We start from the raw sequence: 12343 nt of genomic DNA, 5'->3' as shown, positions 1-12343 counted from the left end.
TGGCAAATATGCTTCCTGGTGTAGAACAGGGTATCGTGGAACAGCTTTTAATGGAACAAGAGATTACGGTATTCCTTTTTAATAGAAAAGCTTGTTTGATTATGTTCACCGTACATTAGTGTGCTTTAATCACCTTGGTCTAACGTTTGATATGAAATTCAGCTGCTAAATCGCAATCACATTTAATGTTTATTTCACTGTTCAGTCCATACCTATTTTATAAAGAATTGTTTGGAGAATAATATTAAGCAGCACGGTAGAATCGCAGTTAGTATGATGTTATTACAGCTTGGGGCATTACGGAGACTGGAGTTCAATTCTAGTGCCATCTGTAAGGAGTTTGTATACTTATACTTTATTGTGGCCAAACAATTGACACTAGAACATACAATCATCACAGCGATATTTGATTCTGCGCTTCCCACTCCCTGGATTACAAATCGATAGTAATTATTAAAAATTTAAATTATAAATCATAAATAGAAAATAGAAAAATGGGAAGTAAGGTAGTGCAAAAAAACCGAGAGGCAGGTCCGGATATTTGGAGGGTATGGCCCACGTATGTTCTTCCCATGACTGCATAGGATTCCTCCAGGTGCTTGGGTTCTCTCCCACATTCCAAAGATGTTTGGGTTAGGATTAGTAAATTATAGGCAAGTCTCATCGGCTCCAGATGCATGTTGGCACTTACGGGTTGCCCCCAGCACATCCTCAGACTGAATTGCTCATTAACACAAACTGGGCATTTCACTGTGTGTTTCAATGTTTCAATGTATGTCAGAAAAATAAAGCTAATCTTTATAAATCTCTCTTCATCTAACACATAAAATTAACATATAAATATAGTCAAGCACTCACTCTGTTAAATTCTGTTACAACTGTGTAAATTCTAATCATTCTACAGGATCACACAAAATCCCTTTAGCTATATAATCAACTTCAATTTTTTAAAAAAAGCTACAGATACAGGTGAACTGATTCATCCAAACAATTATACTGCAGGTAGACAGGCACCCATGCCATCCAGTTCCCATTCAAATCAAACCTCAAAGACCAAGAACAATCACACCACTTTGGGCTTCAAACATTCATTGCTGTTGTTGCAAACACAATCATACCAGAAACCTTAAATACATCTCAAAGAACCATTTCAGTGGCTTCATGAACTGTAGACACCAATTATATCGGTATTTACTCTACTTCTAGTCTTTTGGAGTTATTGATGATGCTTCAGTAGCTTACAAAGTTCAGAGCAGAATTTATTATCAAAGTACATGTATATCATCGTATACAACCCTGAGATTCATTTTCTTATGGGCATATTCAATAAATCCATAATAGAATAATAACCAAAATAGAGTCAATGACAGACCGCACCAACCAACTTGGGTGTTCAACCACAGTGCAAAAGGTACCAAAATATTACAAGTACAAAATGAAAAAAATAATAATAATAAATCAATAAGCAATAAACATTGAGAACATGAGACGACAAGTTGTTGAAAATGAGTCCAGAAGTTGTGGGTAAATTTCAATGATGGGGCAAGTGAAGTTGAGTGAAGTTATCCCCTTTGGTTCAGGAGCCTGATGGTTGAGGCTTTATACCTTCTCCTGAACCTGGTGGTATGAGTCCTGTGGCTCCTGTATCTTCTTCCTGATGGCAGCAGTGAGAAGAGAGGATGATCGAGTGGTGGAATTCCCGGATAACAGGTACCGCCTTCCTGTGCTTCATGTAGGTGTGCTCAATGGTAGTGGGGAGGGCTTTATCTGTGATGGACTGACCGTGTCTGGTATTTTTTGTAGGATTTTCCTTTCAAGGGTATTGGTGTTTCCAAAGTCAATATACTCTTCACCATGTATCTAGAGAAGTTTGTCGAAGTTTCAGATGTCATGCCAGATCATTGCAAACTCCTAAAGAAGCAGAGGTGCTGTCGTGCAGTCTTTAAAATTGAACGGGCAGGTACTCTGAACTAATAACACTGTGGCATTTAAAGTTGCTGATGCTCTTCACCTCTGATCCTCTGATGAGATCTGGCTCTTGGACCTCTGGTTTCCTTCTCCTGAAGTCAATACTCCGCTCCTTGATCTTACTGATACTCAGTGAAAGGTTGTTGTTGTGGCACCACTCAGCCAGATTTTCAATTTCCCTCCTGTATGCTGATTCATCACCACTTTTGATTTGGTCAACAACAGTGGTGTCGTCACCAAACTTGAATATGGCATTGGAGCTGTGCTGAGCCAAACAGTGCAACACAAGTAGAGCGGGGGGCTAAGCACACAGCCTTGTGGTGCATCTGTGCTGATGGAGATTGTGAAGGAGATGTTGTTGCCAATAGGAAATGACTGGGGTCTGCAAATGACAAAATCAAGGATCCAATTGCACAAGGAGATATTGATGCCAAGGTGTTGAAGCTTATTCATTAGTTTTGAGGGGATGGTGGTATTGAATGCTGAGATTTAGTCGATAAGGAGCATCTTGGTGGATGCATGTTTGGTGTCCAGGTATTCCAGGGTTGAGTGAAGAGTCAATGAGATGACATTTGCTATGGACCTGTTGCACCAGTAGGTAAATTAAAGAGGATCCAAGTCAGGCAGGAGTTGATACGTTTCATCACCAGCCTCTCAAAACACTCCATCGCGGTGGATTTAAGCGCTATTGGACGGTAGTCATTGAGACAGGTTGCCACGCTCTTCTTAGGCACCAGTAACAGTGAAGTCTGCTTGAAGCAGGTGGGTACCGCAAACTGCAGAAGTGAGAGGTTAAAAATCTCATTGAACTCTAGGGGGATGTCCAGAACAGAGAGAAGGAGGAATTTCTTTAGCCGGAGGGTAGTGAATCTGTGGAATCCATTGCCATGGACAGCTGTGGCCAAGGTTGATAGGTTCTTGATTAGTCAGGCACTAAAGGATACAGGGAGAAGGCAAGAGACTGGGATTGAGAGGAAAATGATGGAACGGCAGAGCAAACTCAATGGGCTAAATGGTCTAATTGTGCTCCTATGTCTTATGGTCTAAAATTCCCTGACCAGAGCTGAACAACAAAACAGGCTCAGATTCAAATGTATTTATCACATGTACATCAAAGCATACAGTGAAGTGTGTTGTTTGCATTAACAACCAACACACCCAGGATGTGCTGGGGGCAGCTTGTAACTTTTGCCACACATTCCAGTGCCAACATGGCATGTCCACCATATTCAACGGAACAACTCAGAAAGCAGCACAACAGAACATCCCAAGTGGCAAAGCAATAACAGCAAAACAAGCCCCATTCCTCCCTCCCACTCTTACTTACTGGCGTTCAGGGCAGCAATGAACGTCCTCCATCTTCTGCAGTGTTCAGGGCTTCTTTCACCATGTCAGTAGCATCCTCTCGGTTTTCACTACTATCAGTCGTGCTAGTCCCAGCTGGGGACTCAGGAGTACTGTTGCACTCAGATGTAGGATTCTTCATTGCTGTTTTGTTTTACTAGTCAGGGTTGTTAGCCCTGAGCTGAATCCCTGAACCTGGAGGACCAGTGGATCACTCTTATTCTGTCCTCTACCCTTTGATCTGTTTGGCATGGGTGACCCTACCAACAGCCAAAGCTTAAAGCTCTGACTCCAGCCAACATAGCTCTCTGGGTCATAGAGGCATGTAGGCCTCCAAACCACGACAAGGCTGTGGTCCATTTGGAGGTCACTCCCACTCACCTGAGCACAAACATTGTCCTCTACCCCCAAAACAGGAATACATATCCAGACTGTATTCCCTACCACTGAGATAATTCTGGTAGCTGTTCTCTTCCACATAAAGAAATAGATGCTTGCTCAGTTCCTAATTTTAAACCAGAGCTTCATAAACATTTTGCAACTAAAGGAAATTAAATGGTATGAAGACATGAAAATTAATAGAGATTAGAGAGGGATAATGGTATAATCTTTGTCATATTCTCCCAAATTGAACTCTGCATTACTATGCATTCTGCCATCCAGTGGCAGGACTGAGAAGGAGCAACATTTATACCCCCACTATCGATGCTGCCTGACTTACTGCATTTTGTTTGCATTGCTCAAGATTTCCAGCATCTGTAGAATCTCTTGTGATTAATATTTCCAGTGGAATTGTCTGGGCCTTAGACATAATTTACTGGAGATATGCTGTTGCTTGTTAGACTACTTTGAAACAAATAAAATGAATATGGAGAATGCTTCATTGTACCTGTTTTCAAAACAGTAATTTTATTTTCTGAAACAGCAGTAATTCAATGTATGTGTCAGCATTATGGACAAGCAGGTCACCTCTACATAAATTCTTCCAGGTCAGAGTTGCCAGCTGAATTTTAAAAGTATCAAATTCATTCATATATTTAATTTGATCAAATTAAAATTCTAGTTGAGCATTCTTCCTGAAAGCAATTACTAAGTAAACAGTGACTGTACATTTAAAATTTAAAATCTTGGATACCCACTGTATAACCAGAGGGCATAGGTATAAGATGAGAGATAGGAGACTTGGAGCAAATTGTTTTTCCCTCGGAGTACGTCTGAAATATGGAAAGTATTGTCGGAGAGGTTTGGAGGAGGCAGATACTCTCACAACATTTAATAAGTGTTTAAATGAGCTCGAGTCAGAGAGTCATACAGCATGGTAACAGGCCTTTCAGCCTAACTCATCCGCACCAACTGTGTTACCCTGTCAGCTAGTCCCATCTGCCTGCGTTTAACGCTTTGCCCTCTAAGCCTCTCCTATCCATGTAGTAGTAGTGTGATTATTTGAGTCCAGTATGCTGTTCTCCTAAGAGCTTGAGCTTGGTGGCTGTAGCAGGGGTTCCCAACCTGGGTCCTTGGACCCTTTAGTTAATTGTAAAGCTTCATAGCATCTTCCTTCTTTATTAATCTTTTTTATTGATTTAAAAGGAACATAAACACGAACAAGAGGAGAATTATCTCGGATATATATATCAATAACAATACCAACCGAGATTGATATAGACATTATCAACATCATACATAGTGTTAAGCTAGCATATAATATATAATAAAGAAAACAGCAATTCTCTTCTTATCAGTTCATAAAGAGGAAAGAAAAAACTTTGAACTTTAAATGAAGAAAAAAACCACTACACTATACAAAAAAAAAACAAAAAAAAAGGTCTGGGCAGTCCATTCTGAGGATATGAGCAAAAAAAAAGAAAAACTTTCTGATCAAATCAAAACCTTCGAAAAAAAATTGTAAGTGTAATAAATCAAATTAAATGAAAATATTGAATAAAAAGTCACCAGATTTGTTCAAATTTAAAGGATGTATCAAATGTCGGACTTCTTATTTTCTCTAAACTTAAACAGGACATAATGGAGGAAAGCCATTAAAAGACCATAGGTGGATTAGAATCCTTCCACTTCAATAAAATAGCTCTCCAAGCTTCATAGCATCAAAAATGTTGGGAACCCTTGCCTGGAAAGGATGATCTAGGATTGCCACAGGACCACTATCACCATGATGATAGGTTGTATTGCCTTAGTGGAGAACGCCTGTGCATGACTTTATTTAATGTGAGGAGGCTGATGCACAGGCAGCCAATGTATGGTCATTGACTGGTTGGAGTTAGGGTCCAGTGGCATGGGGACCTTTACTGCTGCAGACTTCCTCCATCTTCACTGCTGTTATGAAGTGCCATCAACTTCCGCCAGCTCCACCATTGAGGTCTTGGTTGGATGGCTCTTTGACTGGAACCTCTCCCTTGACTTCATTGCCAGGAGCTAAGCTCGCAAAGCATTGCTCTCAAGATCTCAGGAACTCACAAGCTGCTCCACCATGACAAGGTGAAGATCCCCAGAGAAGCCTATGCATGTACTTATTTAGCTCTCGGAAAACCATGGCAGAGGATGCTGGATAATGGGATTAGTATAGAGATATGATAGCCAGCACAGGTGTGATGGGCTGAAGGGTCTGTCTCCATGTTTTACAAGCCTATGACTCTATAGGGTAGCAGGGTTTCCACCAAAGGAGGTGCAAGGTGCTCCTTCCCTCCACTAGCCTGCAGGTCACCCTTGGGCAGGATGTAGCACCTGCGTAGCCCACCATCCCCTCCAGATCAAGGTCACGTGAAGCCATGGGACCAGGTGGTGGGCAGTTGTATAAGCAGCTGGTGCATATCACAAGTCCTGGTTATGTGATTACTGGCGCCAGGCAGACAATCTTTGAAGAGTATTGATAATGGCTGGGGTCACCCATCTTGTAAAGACACTGGCCAGAAGAAGGCAATGGCAAAGTCTGCCAAGAACAACCATGGTCATGGAAGAACCATGATTGTGCACATCATACAACAGGATACCTAATGAATGAATAAATGACTCTGTATTTTACAGCACAGTTTGCAGGGATGGATCTAATGAAGTGAGTCATCATATACTGACCAGCAAGGGGAAGTGAGGGGTTTGACAGAGATGAGGGCTGAATCTATGGAACTCTTAAGCACATCATCACCCAGTTTAATCCTGGCTTAATCACAGGATGATTTACAATGACCAAGCAGCCTACCAACCAGTATGACTTTGGACCGTGAGAGGAAACCGGAGCACTTGGAGGAAATGCAGCTGGTCACAGGGAGACCATACAAGCTCTTTGCAAACAGCAGCCGGAATTGAACCTGAGTCACTGGTATTGTAAGGTGTTGTGCTACCATTACGGTCTTGTGCCGCCCCATAACTTAATGGGGTTTGGGGTTTGGGGTGTGGGAATGGATCAATCTGGTACAGAAACCCATTTTAATTCCATTTCCCATTCCCATTCCAATATGTCCATCCATGGACCCCTCCACTGTTGTGATGAGGCCACACTTAGGATGGAAGAACAACACATTATATTCCGTTTGGGTAGCCTCCAACCTGATAGCATGAACATTGATTTCTCAAACTTCCGTTCATGTCCCCACCCCCCACTTCACTATTTCCCATCCCTCACCTTATCTCCTTGCCTGCCCACCGCCTCCTCTGGTGCTCCTCCCCCCTTTTCCTTTCTTTCATGGCCTTCTGTCTCTTTCACTAATCAGCTCCTTACTTCATCTGTCCCCCTCCAAGTTTCACCTAAGGCCTTGAATTTGTCTCTCCCCTCCTCCCCCATCTTTTAAATCTACTCCTCAGCTTTTTTGTTCTTTAGCCCTGCTGAAGGGTTTCGGCCTGAAACGTCAACTGTACTTTTTTTTCATAGACGCTGCCTGGCCTGCTGAGTTCCTCCAGCATTTTGTGTGTGTTGCTCGAGCTTCCTATGCATTAGAACTCTGAGTGTACATTCACCAGATTGACTGCTGCAGCTCAAGATGGTAGCTTATCACCTTTTCAAGGACAATTAGGAATGGGCGATAAATGCCGGCATTGCCATTAATTCCCATTCCCTGAATGAAAAGTGAAATGAACATTGAAGTCCCTTATATTCGTCTGGTATCTTAACAATTATTTTGTGCCCTGTCTGGGTTTTAGTTCAGTGAAGCAGTTCGAACTATTTGCTGTTCTCTATTTTCTGGAGGCAATGCTTCTTTCAGCCTCTTGCTGTTTGATCTTTTTGGCAATGAAAACTTAGAGTCTAGTCTGAGTAAGCAATTAATCTTCGAGTTTCTGCAGACAGAGGTTAGAGAAAGAATAAAAATCCTTTCTTCAGTCTCTTGATGTGCTGTAATCCTGTGAACCATTATTCAACTGTGAGCGCTGTCTGAGAATTAACTCTATTTCAGGCATTTTTTTTTCAGATAGAGTGCAAAATCTGATGCATTCCCCATCCAATTGCCTCCAAAATCTGGTGCTGATCTGCTACCGTACTTCCTAAATTAACGACCAAAGATCTAACATTTGTAAGTCTGATATAGTCACGAAAAACAGAAACAGGGCCTTTGGCCCAGCTCATCCAGGCCATCCAAAATGTCTATCTGAGCCAGTTCCATTTGCTTGCATTTGGCCAATATACCAATAAGGCTTTACTATCCATTTGTCTGTCCAAGTGCCTTTTAAAAATTGTTGTTGTACCTACCTGTGAACTTCTTCTGGAAGCTCATTCCATGTATCCTCTACAGGAAAAAATTAACCCTCTGATACCTTTTACATTCCTTACCTCACCGTAAATCTATGTCCATTAAGTTTTAGACTCCCCAATCCTGAGGAAAAAAACCTGAATTTCTGTGGAGGATCAACACTTTATATTCCGCCTCAGGTAGCCATCAACTTGATGGTGTGAATATCGGTTTCTCGTTCTGGTAACTTTTTTTCTCCCCCTCCTCTCTACTTCTATTCCCCACTATGGCCTTTCACCCATCACTCCCCTTGGGTCCCCTCCTCCTTCCCTTTCTCCTATGGTCCCCTTTCCACTCCTATCAGATTCCTTCTTCTCCAGCCCTTTACATTTCCTATCCACCTGGCCTCACCTCTCATTTTCTAGCTAGCCTCCTTTCTGTCCCCCCACCTTTTTATTCTGGCATCTTCCCCCTTCCTTTCCAGCTCGGAAGAAAGGTCTCGGCCTGAAACGTCGACTGTTTATTAATTTCTATTGATGCTGCCTGAACTGCTGACTTCCTCCAGCATTTTGTGTGTGTTGCTTTGGATTTTCAGCATTTGCAGACTTTCTTGTGTTATGATTCTTATGAGTTTGCTGCATTATTAGTGACAATGAAGTAGGAATTAAATATCTAAGTTTTTGCCTCACTAGGTAAATTCCAACAAGTTAGTTCTTATGTTAAACATACAGAAAATTTCTACTGCTCACTTATTATGTTGTAACAACAAACACACCTGCTCCAACATACATGGTGTCTTCAAATCAAAATGCAAGCTATTCATAGGGTGGATATCATCATCATCATCATAGCTTGTCAGCCACTCTGGTGTTGTTTGGTTGATGTTGAGCAGGTCAGTGTCAGCTAACTCAGGTGAGAGTGGGCAGTTGCGCAGAACCTGTTCAATGTTCTGCACCCTTTCGCCACGCTCACAGTGTAGTGTTCTCGTGCAGTGTGTTGAAACCCTGACCAAACACCAAGTTAAACCGGAGCCAATGAAGGCAGAGTCGTAGTAAGTTTAACCATTTACTGTTCACTCTTCCACATTAACATCGTATGGTGAGAAGGCGTTGCTTCTGTGATGTTTCTTTGTGGGTAGAAACGGAGGTCTTCAAGATCATGCTGCATGCATGGCACCCGCCTTTACACCTTCTCCGAACCGGAGGTTACACATAAAATGCGGCGAAACCAGAGGTGACATCATCACATGCCACGATATACCACAGGCAATGGACTTATCTTTGTTATACTGTAACTTAATTATCAACCTTTAACTTTAACTAGAAAATAGTTACAAACAAATCATTTAAAACGTAGACCCAACAAAGTCAAATAAATGCCTTAAGGGCAACACAAACAGGATATCATAACATAATGGGATGTATGGGGTGTTCAGGAAGGGGTAGCACCTCTGGTAATGGGGCTTGTCATGCCCATTCACGGGCAGCTCACCCACTGATCTGCAGCTCCAAGTAGTTGTTTGCATGTGACATTGGCCACACCTCTGGTGTACTGCTTCAACAGGCAGGCTAAACTAGGTGAGGGTAGCTGGCAGGCCTTATGCATCAGAGAGATAGGGACAGGCCTGTCCCAGCATGCAAATTCAGCTCCGGTGCACTGGGCAGATGGGTTCAACAGAGAGATCCAATGAACAGGAAAATGGTTCTGCAGTGCTTTGTGGAAAGTGAAGGGCGCGGCAAGGCACAGAAACAGTCAAGGTCATCCGCTACAACCAATGAAGACACCTGTTGTGACGACCACCCATGTCATTGGACCTGAACTTCCAAGGTTGAAAAAGTGGAACAACTCCAGTGCAACAACTTCTCCGTTTTAAAAAAGTCTCCCACAAAGGTTTTGCTGTCATCTGTGAATACAATAGACAACCTGTCATAAGATAATAAACAGCAGTCTGTGTAGGATGATGAGATTTCAATAGTACTACTTTATAGCTGGGTGCTTTACTACACAAATTAACTTGGTATTCATCATATATCTGTGGCACTTTGCTATGCACAGAAAGGTCACTGCATTTTAAAACCTCACAAAGAGTCTTAAAATACTCCTGACAACAGTGACAGGGTGCTGTAAAATTGAAGGCTTTGCTTTGTCCTGCTGTTTTGTTCATACACGTATTACAAGCCTGGATTATAGACAATGTTGCATTCCTCACCTTATCCTCAGCTCAGGAAAATACACTTCTATTTGTAATAAAATAATTATTTGCACTTGCATACATCCCTTTGACATCACTAAACATCTCAAGTTGCTTCACAGGAATGTTGTAGTTTTGGGATAGTATCTTACTTACTCTTCATTATACTTGCCAGTGTTTAGGGCAGCAATGAAGGTCCTCCATCTCTGTCTGTCCTTGGCCGCATGCAGATGTAGAAGGATTCTTCATTGCTGTTTCTGTAACATTTTTTCTTGCTGACCAGTCAGGGTTGTTAACTCTGAGTTGAACCCCCAAACCTGGAGAACTGGTGGACAACTTAGTCTGGTCTCTACCCTTTGACCTGTTTTGCATGGGTGACCCTATCAGGAGCTAAAGCATAAGGCCCTGACTCCAGCCAGCATAGCTCTCCTGGTCATTGAAGCTCATAAGCCTCCAAACCATGACATGGTTGTGGTCGTTGTGGAGGATGGGATAGTAAGTAAAGGAATAATGGCTCAACATGTCTGATTACTTCATTATCTATCTCATTTTATCCTGAAGTCTCCATATCTAGCATAAACACAAGGGATTCTGCAGATGCTGGAAATCCAGAGAAACACACATGAAATGCTGGAGGAGCTCAGCAGATCAGGCAGCATTTATAGAGAGGAATAAATAGTGGATGTTTCATGCCAAGTCACTCCATCAGGACTGGCAATAAAGGAGGAAGAAACCAAAATAAGAAGGTAGGGAGATAGGTGGAGTACTGGTGCTTCTCCTCCTTCCCTTTCTCCTATGGTCCAATGCTCGCTCCTATCAGATTCCTTTTTCTTCATCCCTGTACCCCTTCCACTTATCACCTTCCCAGCTTTGTAATTCACCTTCCCTCTCCCACCCATACACTTTCCTGCTTGTTCTCCTCCCCCTTCCTCCAGGTTTTTATTAGGGTTAGGGTTCTTCCCCTTTCCTTTCCAGTCCTGATGAAAGGTCTCTGCCTGAAACATCGACTGTTTATTCCTCTCCATAGATGCTGCTTGACCTGCTGAGTTCCTCCAGTATTTTGAGCGTGTTGCTCCATATTTAGCACTCACCAGACTGCTCTCATGAAAGTGATGAGGGTCCCCGATCAATGTCCTGGCTTCAATTATCACTGAATGGGCAAACCCTTTGACTTCATTACTCTGTGTACTAGTTACATGGAGGTGGCTTTGCTACAGGATGGTGCCAGAGGAGCTTTCAGTTCATATTTATGATTTCCATACCCATATTTTTTGTTTTTCAAAGTCAAATCAATTATCACTCACAAATGTCATGAAATTAGTTGTTCTCTGTTGCAACAATACAGTTCATTCATTTAACACACTTCAAAGTTGCTGGTGAACGCAGCAGGCCAGGCAGCATCTCTAGGAAGAGGTACAGTCGTCGTTTCAGGCCGAGACCCTTCATCAGTTCATTCGTTTGTTATGTGCCATGTCATATGACGAGGGCCATCACAGTCTTTCCCTGACCGTGATTTTTCTTGCCAAATTTTTCTACAGAAGTGGTTTGGCATTACCTTCTCCTGTGTTTTCAAGATGGGTGACCCCCACCACTACCAATACTCTTCAGACACTGCCTGGTATCAGTGGTCACATAACCAGGACTAGTGATATGTACCAGCCACTCAAACAACCTGCTCCCATGACCCTTATCGGGGGAACTAAGCAGGTGCTACACCTTGCCCAAGGGTGACCTGCAAGCTAGCGGAGGGAAGGAGCACCTTACGCCTGTTTTGGTAGAGATGTATCTCCATCGCACCGCCCCAGCAGTGCAAGACATAAAAAATTACTATAAGTTACAATAAAAAGTATATAGTTTAAAAGAGGACTAATGAGGTCGTGTTCATGGATTTATGAACTGTTCAGAAATCTGATGGGAGAAGAGAAGAAGCTGTTCCTAAAATTTTGACTGTGGATTTTCAGTTTCCTCTACCACCTCCCTCATGGTAATAACAAGAGGGGATGTTCCAGGTGGTGAGGGTCCTTAACGGTGAATGCCACCTTCTAGAGGCACTACCTTTTGAAAGTGTCCTCAGTGAGGGTGGGAAAGGGGGAGGGAGGCTTATGCCCATAACAGACCTCTGACAGATAAAAACAGGCAATTTGTATAATAAGTTCTGGTACATATT

Source organism: Mobula hypostoma, chromosome 24 (assembly GCF_963921235.1).
Source record: "Mobula hypostoma chromosome 24, sMobHyp1.1, whole genome shotgun sequence".
Classification (NCBI taxonomy): domain Eukaryota; kingdom Metazoa; phylum Chordata; class Chondrichthyes; order Myliobatiformes; family Myliobatidae; genus Mobula; species Mobula hypostoma.
Note: the sequence above shows the minus strand (reverse complement) of the source record.